At 47.8% G+C, this 11,313-nt stretch overlaps 1 protein-coding gene across 1 annotated transcript in view; it reads left to right on the forward strand.

Moving 5' to 3' along the window:
* The window catches only part of LOC308071079 (protein FAM83D-B-like), a 441,583-nt gene that overhangs the window by 311,881 nt on the left and 118,389 nt on the right, over positions 1 to 11,313 (forward strand). The gene's annotated exons all lie outside the window — the stretch shown is intronic.

Below are 11,313 nucleotides of genomic sequence, written 5' to 3' on the forward strand. Positions count from 1 at the left end.
ACCTAATTTTTTTCAGGACCAAAAAGGAGGGGGAAAAACATCGAACATGCTTTTGGATAATCAGGAATTTCAGCTGGGCAAAGCAGGGGCTGGCTGGACACCTAAAGACTACAGGAATTCTCTGCCAGACCGCAGGGATCCCAGCAGGCTGGGAGACCTGCCTCCAAACGCTGCCTGACAGAGCTCAGCGTCAGTGCCGTCAGGTCGGCTTGAACACAACGTTCATAAGCTGCATCACAAGATGCTATGGCAGCATTATGTTTTTCAAGTATCCCCAAAGTAATCTGTTACCACGAAAATCAAATGCAAATAAAGACATGGCAATGTCAAGTAGAGAGGAAAAACATGAATGTAGCTGAAAGCTCTGTCGTGTAATTCGGTTTCTCCAGCAAGTTTATTTTTACAGAGTACACAGTATTAGGAAAGCCTGAAAATAATATATCCCCCCTCAACCCCATCAGATAGCAAGAAAATCCTCAAGCAGCGTTACCTATCCATCACATGGACCCATTAAGATTAAGAGATTATTACAGTTTCTGAGTCACCCAGGCGGTGAGATTACCCAAGTCCCAGCTTGTTCCCAGTCTGCCAGAGAGGCAGCACCCAGGCCGCGGCTCGGGGCAAGGTGCTCCATCACAACCGCATCTGGCTAGCAGACAGGGCTCCCAGCAGCCAGCCCCGCACAGCCGCTGGCTCTGCTCTGCCCGGAGCCCGGGGACCGAACAAGCATCTCCGGGCTCAGCAGCTGTCAAGCTACAGCCACAGCAACGCTCAGCCCCTGCAAAGTGCTTCGGCCCGTGACTGCTTCACAAGGCGAGACCCAGCGTGTCAGCCTGCTGGGAGGGACACAGGCATGCCCAGGGGAGCTGGGCTGTCAAGCCCAGTGCAAGCGCAGGGGAGAGGCACCCCTGTCCCCGACTGCCCAGCATCGCCCCGCGACCCTTCCTGCTCTACCCACACCGGGGTGGCTCAGACCCCACGCTGGACGGTCAGACCTCGCCTACTGTAAAACCCAACCTGCCTGCGGCCGCGAGCTGCACCTCGGAGCACATCGTCTGCTTTACTGCACCCAAGCGTCGTAACAAACAGAGGATTAGGACTTCAGGCAGCGGGCAAACAGCAACAACAGATGCTTCTTAAGCTGAGATTGTTTGTACGCAGATGGCTGTTAATCTCACATTAAAAAAAAAAAAAAAAGCACCAAACCCAAACACTGGGCAAAGGAGGGATCCCTGGTATCTGGCGGGATGCGATGCTGTAGCAGGACTGGCTGGCTGGCAAAGCCAGCGCCACTTCATCACGTTTGCATCGGGCCAGCAGCTGTGAGCAGCCATCTCCACCAGGCAGGGCAGAGCTTCGTACGCAGCTGCCTCAGCTGCACGCCCCGCTTCAGTGTCATGGCTTGGGAGAGTGAAAGAGGCAGAGGGGTGCAGGGAGGATAAAAAAAAATTGTATACTTCTTAGACACAGATGTATATTCAGATAAGTGAACTGCAATGTTGCTTAAACCTAATTACTACTGTAAATGTAATTTAAACCACTCAAAACATTCCCCTTGCTCAAGGAAGAGCTGTAACAATAAGAGGAAGCACTAGGACACAGCAGCTATTCTTAATACTCAAAAACACTTATTCTGATGAATAACCAAGACTTACTAATTTAAATTGAATATGTTTCTGCCTCCTGGGCATTTTCAGGTGGTATAAAATTATAAGCCTCAGCAGGTTTCCAAGGATTACCTTGTTTACCTCCTTATTCAAACACGTGCCTGATACCTACCGGGTACCATGCCATGCAAAACTGTACCTTGCTGGACACTAAAGGCAGAACAAAGTGACTGGCACCAGACTAATAACCAGCAAGCTGCTTGTTCACTTCCTTCAAACACAGGGAGCTATTACCACTGCAACCAGCTGACTAAGTGCCATAAATGCCTTCTAAGGTGTGATGGGAGACAGGCAGATGGGGCAAAGGATCAGCAGTCAGTGCCCTCCCGGACTGCAACAGGTAACACCATCTCATGCCAGCCCAGCTGCACCAGTCAGCTCACGTGGGACTGGAGCCCGCGCTGCAGAGCTCACCTCCAGCACCCCCTTCAAGGAGCACTTTGCACCTCCTTAATGTTCACAGAAAAAGGAGTATGCAAGAGCTCAAATTCCCAAGCTCACATCCCAGCCCATTTTGCAAACCCCATTTTGATTTTTGCAAGTTGGATTTTCTGTTCCCTTCTGGGAAATGGATGGCGCTACGGATAGGACGAGTGTCAGAAATGGATTATCTTACTCTGCTGCCCCAGTTCTCAGCCCAGAGACGTGATAGATTAGGTTGTCATCTTGTTTATTTCCTGCACCATAATCACAAGCAGCAGGATGGGCTCCATAGGCTGAAACCACTGTGAGTCAGTGTGTTTTTGGGCATCCATAAGAGTTACTGCCCAAAGAATGCCAAACATCCACTCCTGAAAGAAGTCATGCCCATGGCACGGCCCCACGCTCAGTGCAGAGCAAATGGTTTGGAGCTACCAAGGGTATGAGACAGCTGAACAATAGCTGCTGATAGCTTGACTCAGATAAGCTATCAGGGAGGATGGTAAGACAGGGGGAGGAGAAAAGTAGGAGTGACTGGTCATAGCTACACAACTAAGCTATTTATTAAAATTAAAAGTGAAACACCTAAAGACCAGAGTGTGAACTAAGTACGAGTGCAGTTTTCAAACCAATGTCTTGTTTAGGGTTTTTTTGATAGGTTTTAGTATCTTACAGTTTTAAAAATCTCTCCAGAAGTTTTTATATTGGGTCAGACCGGCTGAAACTACTTCAGAGATCAGGCTGGAACCCCTCTGTGTTATCGAAGCTTGTCTTGTTGAATGATTGCAATAAAAACTAAATACCCAAATACTCCGAATTCAAGATCCAGAGAAAAATGCTTACTAAATAGGTCCCCACACATGTGGGTATAGGGCATTTATTTGGGGATGAAATGCCCCCGTGCTCATGTGTGGGTAGGACATCCATCTGCCTCTGAGCAGGGGAACAGAACAATACCCCCTCTCAAAGGGAGCAGTGTTTTTACAGATCCCGATTGCTCAATCAAGTACTTCCAAAAATAAAAATAAAATGTAATGCAGCCTAGTAGCAGAAGTTCCTATTTAGCAGTCAGGCAATAGTAAGTGCCAATTATTCCACTCATAAGCAACAGTTGTGCTTGTACTCAAAAGTCTCATCATTTATCCTAACACATTTCTGTTCTGCTTTGTCATCTCTTTAGCAGCAACAAGCCCACATCACAAGAAAGCCAAGCTTCTCTGTGCAGGGAGATTACAGGCAGCCCATAATTTGTATTTACGGGCATTCTCATTTGTCCTCTAGAAGAGAGCTGAGACAGAAACAGAACTGGGCTGCTGCTTTAAAGGCTCAGAAGTTAAAAACTCAGCTGTCACTATTTTTGCTACGCTGGCACCCTGCTCTGAAGTCACCATGCAAGAGCTTGTCTGTACTAGTTTTGTCTATAAACGACGCAACAGCTGGAACAAAAGTGGTTCAGATGCTGAACCTGATTGCACAATACAGCTCACAGCTCTTACAGAGCTACTAGGAGTCAAGAGGTTGTTAACTCATTAGAAGAGGGCTTGTTTCTCCAAAATATTAAAGACAAAGTTTAATCCCACAAGTCTTCATGAAAACCAGGATCGGAAGATCTCAGGCATCATCTAGGACTTAGAGGCCAATGAGGGGATACAAGAACTTGCTGCAGACATTCCCAAACAGCTTTGTGGTGCAGGATTTTGAGGAAGAACACCACAGGGCAGGGTGAGGTTAGTGGTGCAAGATCATCTCAAAGGTCAGTCAGGGACCAAACTAGTGCCTGTAAATCCCCACATGCTGTTTACTCTTGTATAAAAAGCCACTGCTGTAAATGCAGGGCCAAAGAGGACATCAGACATACAAAGTCTCAGGTATCAACGTCAAGCGATGTCGCAAGACAGATTTTTATTTTTCAGTTTGCACCTGGTGTGCAAGTTCAGAGTAATGGAGCGCAGTTGCAAAGGAAAGAAGATGACACCAGTAGATCATCCACTGAATAAGCACTCTTGAATCCAACATGTTAAAAAAGAAGAATTTCAATTCAGGCTCACAGGTGAGTTGAAAACTGCAAAGATTTCATAGAAGTAAATCTAAAGACACATATACAAGCAGACGAACTATAGCAACTATGTTTTACCTCACAGCTTTAGTTAGTCTGATGAACCCAGCTGACGTTCAGGACTGTATGTTTTAACCAGGCTGGTCTAAGCAACTAAACTTTTGTACAAGGTTCCTTTTCTGACACAGGCATCACTTGACCGGCTGCTGGCGCAGCTCCTGCTCAGGTTTTGGCCCAACACACAGCTAACGCTTATAGAGCTCAGTCTGACCTGTGCTGGGAGCAGCACCACTGGGCTAAAGCAAGAGCTACATGTACACCAGGTACAAAGGAGAGGGGGAGATAAGACCTGCCATCCTTGCAGCTGTGCAAAAGCAACTGTTGGGCAGTTTCTGGTAAGACTGAAACTCTTCAGAATTAACTGGAACAACCCGCAGGAATGGCAGACACCAGACTTCCACGATGGAGGGTGTGAGCCCATCACCTTAAACAAGAAGCTTTCAAGCTGACCCACCAGCATCCACACTGCTGAAGCTCCCAGGCTTCCCCCTGTTATAGTTATACAGGGACAGAGGAGGAAGGATAAGCATGCTCACCATCAGCTGGGAAACTGGCTTCCTCATAAGCACGCGAGTTAGTGAATTTGTGAATCAATGAAGCAATGAATTAGAGAATGAACAAGTTGCACAAGCCCACCAAAAGAGGACTGAACCCTTGTTTGATTCTTACCTAATGAGCTCATGCAATAAAGTTGGATTCACAGTGTACATCCTCCTGTAACCTTGGAAAGGTCCAAATGAACCGTGACACTTTACTACTGTCAGGAAAAGTACTCATATGGGGTGAAACGATATTCACAAATCCCCAGCTACCAATCAAGCCGCAGCTTCTTGACCTTTATAAAGACTAGTTTTTCTTTCCCATTTGCCTTGTTAACTATGAGGTAATGCTAAACCATTACAAAATTGCACAGACCTCACTAGCAGAGTTCAGAGGAAAGCCTTGAAGCAGCAATTCCTGGTCCTACTTATAGATTTACTTCCCAGTTAGGCTCTCTTTCAGTTAACACATCATTGCAGCTAGAATAAGCTTCTCAAAAAGCCGTTCTCCAAAATGATTTTTCCGGGATGCGTGCTGGTATTTAATAAAGCCTTGAATTCTTGCAACAATCCCAGCAGCTCTGTGCTTGCTCCAAACTTTTCCTGGCATCCAAACATCCGGCAGCTCCCTGCCTGCTTTACGTTGGCCAAGAGCGTAGGAAGCGCGAAGTGAATGAACTCTGAAACTCTTGGACTAGGAATATCGTTAGGAGGACTGCTCCCAGGAGGTATCCTTCCTCTCCTGTTAGTCAAAGGAAATGCTGCATCTAAATACAGCTGTTACCTTTATCTGCTTTGACCCTTCTTATGCAGAAGCTGGAGTGAGTCCAGGATTCTGGAATATTTGACCAAAACAACAGTATCTCTGATCAGCTGCAGGGATGTATATATTGCAGCCTTATGTCCACCTTCCGCTATGAGGCATGCAAGGATTTCCTTCCACTGTGTCAGCCCTGCTGTTTTCAAACATTAACATTGTCTGAGCTTTACCTTGACCGAGAAAAACAACTTTCATCAGCAAAGCTGTATTTATTTGTTGCCTAAAGAGGATATCCTTCCAGTTCCATTATACATTGGTCACCTGCTATGGACCTTGCAAGAGTTACAGGCTGCTGTTCCCTCAAGAGCTTTTACCGGCACCCTCAAGGCAAGAAATACTGTTTCCATGTCCAGTGTTGGTCACTTGGTTAGGGTTGTCAGGAATACCATCAGGCAGGAGAAACGGGGGTTCAGGCACTGCCAGCACGCTCAGCTGTGTACATACAGAGACACTGAGAAACCTGAGTGTCCCCCAGGACCCCTGCATAACTGTTAATGTGGCAGCAGCGGAGAAAAAGTTTTGAATGCAGTTGAATGGCAAGAACCATCAACAAGACAGCCTCATACACCAGCTTCAAAGCCATCACACAAAGTCATTTTCCCAAACCAGCAGAGCTACAAACAGCCCTCCAGATGCCCGGCACCCCAACACGCAGCCTTCCTTTCCTCGTGTGCATGCTTTCTGCACACACCACAGGTTTACCGAGAACTGAAGGTTAAGTTAAATACATCTGTTACGCCACCTTCTCTGGGAAACAGGCACTAACTGACCTCACCTAACTCAGAAATGAGCCCTTGCAGAGAGAAGAGTGCAGAGGAGGGAGTGAAGACTGCTCTGCATTTGTGTCATTCCACTGTTTCTTAGTTACAGCGATATCTCCCATGCTTCATTAGGTGACCCGGGCAGGGATAACTGAGAAGTATAAACCAATAACTCCTGGTCAGGAGCCCGCTGTCACCGATTCATTAGTACACAGGCTGCCTGCTATGCTACTGTGGTCGAGCTGGCTCCTGCCCCTGCCCTCACCACCTCCCTGAGCAGCCTCTTCCCAATACGCACGTGGCAGTAACATGTCGACACCAGCCTCCACTGCTAACCCCAAGCCCACCATCCTAGAAGGAACCTTCTACAAAAGGGAAAAACAGGACAAACTGATAAGTACATCAGTGCCCCCAAATCAACAAACCGTTCACCCCCTGGAAGTGTGCTTGGGTCTGAGCCAAGCTGGATGCCGAAACACGAAGGTCTCGGCTGTATGTTGTATTCAGGGTCACTTCCTATGCTGAGGCTCCACCACAGGACGGGAGCGTACCTGTTCATTGGACATCTCACAGACCATAATCCACAGTGTTCGATTCAAGTAGCCAGAGACATTGCAAGTTATCATAGATGGACAAAATTTCATACTATATAAAAACTAAACAACTCTCAGGCAACTAGTGAATTAATAATAGGCTTGCCAGGCATCACACATGAATATGAGGGTCCTGACACTTCTCCCTCTAGCAATTTGAGAAGACATGAAAGAAAGACCAGAATATTATTTTAAAAGGTCCTCCAGTGCGGGTTGCCCTATTATTTTGCTGTATGACAACAGCAAGGTTCCCTTCATACATAGCTAGCACCGAGGATTTCCTGAGAAAGATCCTCATTTTGTACAAAAGACCCAAATTTTGCAGACAGCTCAATGGTACAGGCACTAGCAGCACAGGGGCTGACGGAATAAACTATGCAGATGGAAACAATTATTTAGGAGGGGAAGGACTCCTGCATGCATGGAGCAACATCTCACTAAAACTGAAGCCTCCCACCGACACATTCCAGACCCTTGGAGTAATCTGCTTTGGGGAATATGCTTTAAACTACATCAGCTTTTGTATATCTTTCTCCAAACTCCTTTGCAATCGCAAAGCACACTCCTCTGCAAACTGACCTAACAGTCTTACCAAACAGCAACAAATACCAGAAAGTATTATAAACATCTGAATCTAAAACCTATTTAGAGGCCAAACTTTTCAAGCAACAAGCTCTGATTTCAGACAAGCTTTTCATGATGCAACACACCTGGAAGGCCTTACCCACACAATTAATGATGCTGCAGTCAACAACTTCTGCCCAAAGTCCATGGCATAAAATAATGAATAAATCATACAGGTCATATTTGATGTGTAGAATATCAAAGTGCTTATATAACTCAAAAATCAGGTTTCTTAGATAAAAACAGAACTACAGAAAGGAATAGCACTAACTGATTAGAAATATCTAATTAAGGGTAGTCCTTTTCAAAGCAACCACATTAAGAATATTTCATATATGTTGCAGGAGAATAATAATCCCAGCAGGTTTCAATTAAGACTCACTGCCATATGGATTTTACATCTGCAGCAGGAAGGCTCAAACACCATGTCACAACTAAGACATTTTTATGTCTCCAACTGAAAGCACTTAAACTGCTTGGAATAGAAGCATAAGGGCCATAACATCCCTAATTAAACAAATAATTTGCTCAACTAAGAGCCTAAAAGACCTACTAAGCTAGAATATACTGTATTCTTGGTCATGCATTTCAGCCTCTAACTTTTAAAGGATACAAAAAGCTAAGAGTGCTGAGCATGTACACTTGCAACCATTAGCATCCCCCTCGCCCAGCCAAAGGAGAAGACCCCAGTGCAAGCCATGCAAGGATTTTTAATGAGGCACTAAAGGGGTGGGGGGCCCTTTGCTGCGAGCAGAGAAGGGCACTGCTCCCTGGAGCCATTCACATGCACCATCACAAGCACAAGTGAAGGGCTCCTCAGGTCACCACCTCAGCCAACCTCCTGCTTAAAGCAAGATCAAAACGGAAGCCCAGACCAGGATGCTGAGGGCTTTGGCCAGTTGGGTCTTGTAAAGAAACGGGGTTTGTGGCACCTCAGCCCAACACTGCCCTGTACTCGCAGGGAGGGATGTTCTTCTCTAAGGCAAGCTGGACCCTCACCCATTTCAATGTATAAAGCTTTGAAGAGCGACACGATTCTCCATCCACTTAATCAAAGACGCTATGAACTAGAAAACAACACTTAGGGGTTTTTCCTTTAAGTATCAGAAAATGTTTTAATGAAGCCAAGAGCTACGCTGCGGCTGCTGCGCCCTCTTGGGGCACACGGGCCCACGAGCCAAACCAAAACAGCAAGAGTTATTTTTCTACATGCAGCTGGACCCAAGAACCCCCATTCCTATTTACTAAAAACACATGTGGGCCAAGTTAAATCATCCCATGACTCGTCCGGGAGAGGGATGTAAACAGCCACAGCTCACCCAGCTGTTACCAAGACGGGGCCCGCTGACAAGCTGGGGATCCCAACATGCTGTGACATACTGCTTTCAGACACGTTTATCACTTAAATCCATCAAAACACATCAGGTCACTAGAGTTTACACTAGGTTAGGGTTTGGGTCTTTTACCAACTTCTTCCAGAGTTTTGGGCTAAGGGGTACCTAGGTTTTCCGATGTACAATGCTTCCCAATGGAGTCTTAATGTTTAACAAACCCCACCCCTGTAGCATGCTGGCAAAGTAAATGCTTTACAAATAAGAAGGGGGGGGGGGAAGATTAAGTGATGTGCAAAAGGTCACAAAACTTCTACGGTACAGTTTGTTATATAGACATGCAGGCTTCTGTCTCCCAGGAGGCTTAACCTGAGCCAAAAGAAACTACCAAAGTGCAGTTCTCACTCATGCTGTGCTCATTTTTTTGGTTTTTTGTTTGTTCGTTTTGGTATCAAACTTTTTCAGCTAAGAAATCTACACGCTTGCTACAGTATTAAACTGCCCTGGGACAGAGGGTGCTGGATGCAAATGAGAAATAATGCTTTGCACCAGGTGAACAAGATATGAATTAAATCCAAAACTATAAAGAAAGCCTTCATTTAAAAAACAAACCTAAACCACGTATTTGCAATCACTGCAAACAATCACACTGGCAGGCGCTCTACTACAGTACCCGAGTCCACAAGCTCCAACACTCCTGCCGACGCCCAGAAAACACCTTCTGCACACAACAGCAAACAGAAACTAAAGCACAAAACTCACCAATGCTACTCAAGCGCTTGCGGACTACAAGGCAGCTGAGAGGCGGTGCTACATTCGCACCTGAGCTCCAAATGCTCAGCAGAGGTAGGCACGGGGGGCAGGCATTTGCAGCTAGAGTCAAGGAATAACGTGTTTTAACAAAGGTGGACACAACACGAGGTCTACATGGTTCAAACGGAGTCCCCACATCCGCAGGTCTGGGCCCATTCTCCAGGGCAGCTTCACACATCACCAACCCCTCGCAAGAAGCACGGACCCACAGCAGACCCAGAATGGCCTTTCCACGCTACCTTTACACAAATCCCCACACAAAAGCTTTACTCTCAACAGCCAAATATTTCATTGTGTGTTATTCCTCATAGCTCAGAGGCAGGAAACCCAGGTGTAAACCACCAGTGCCACCAGCATAGCTGTGGTACTGGGGAGCTCTGCAGGAACTAGCAATCCTTACAGTAGGCTTCTGAAGCAGGTTTTGCTCACTGGCACCAGCCTCCTGTTATTCCAGTGCCACTGTACGGGACAGCCAGCCAAGACTACAGCTGCTCTGGGTGTATTTACACTAATTTTTTTCATTTTTATTTTTAATTAAATGAATTAAAAATATAATAAAGTAAATGTTTACTAAAAACTACCCAAGACATGCATAGATAGATAGATAGATAGATACACATACATACACACACATCCCCTTGCAACCCAAGAAGCAGCAATATCCTGCCAGACCTTCAGTTACTGACTCACCTCAGTTCATCTACTTCTTTGCAGCAATGATCGTGGTAAGACGTGTTTAAGTTGAATTGTGCCGGTTTGGCAAATACCTCGCGATAGTAAGATTTCTTGTTACACCGAGATGAAGGGTCGAACGTACTCCAGCAGCCTGACCAAGTGAAACCCCACCGAGACAGGAGGCGTACCCGGCGACTCAGCCACAAGATTAAATCCTCGCCAAGGTGTTTTGAGGCGCACACAGAATCGGTAGAAAAGGAAAAAGGAAAGGGAACAACCTGGAGCCTGCCAGCCAGCGCCCTGGGCGGCCCAGGGGAGCCAGCCCCGCGGTGGCACCAGGGGGGCTGCAGCTGGAGCCGCTCCCCCGCCGGGCGGGAGGAGCCAGATTCTGCGGGAAAAGCAGCGATGCAGCCCCGAACCACACCAGGGCACGTCCCGCAACCGCAACCCGGGGCAGAGCCGGGGGCCCTGCCGCCCCCCAGCACAGCCTACCTGCTCGGGTCCGCGCGGCAGCGGGGAGCCGGGAGCCGGGAACTCTCCCGGCCCCGCAGCCGCTGCCCCCGCCCCAAACCGCCCCGGAGCCGCGGGCAGGCGCGGAGCGAGGCGGCCCCCCCGCCCGTCCCTCCTCCCTCCGCAGCGCGCAGGCGGGCGGCGGGCGGGCACGGCCTCCGCTTTGCCGGGAGCCCCGAGGCGCGGCCCGGCCCCTGCGCGCGCTCCCGGGGGAGGGGGGGGGGCAGGGGCAGCCCCCCTCGGGGCCGGTCCCCAGCATCTCTCAAACACCCCACCGGTCGCTCTCCGCGAGCGGACGCGTCCCCGGAGAAGAAGCGCCCTTGCCCCCGCTACCCTCCGGCACAGGCGGAGATTTCCGCGGCAAACGGCTTGCTTTATTTTTTTTATTATTTTTTTTTCTTTCGTACTCGTCCCCCCAAAATAAAGCCCTTGTAAAAATAAAAA

Source organism: Falco punctatus (genome assembly GCF_963210335.1).
Source record: "Falco punctatus genome assembly, chromosome: 10".
Taxonomy (NCBI): Eukaryota; Metazoa; Chordata; class Aves; order Falconiformes; family Falconidae; genus Falco; species Falco punctatus.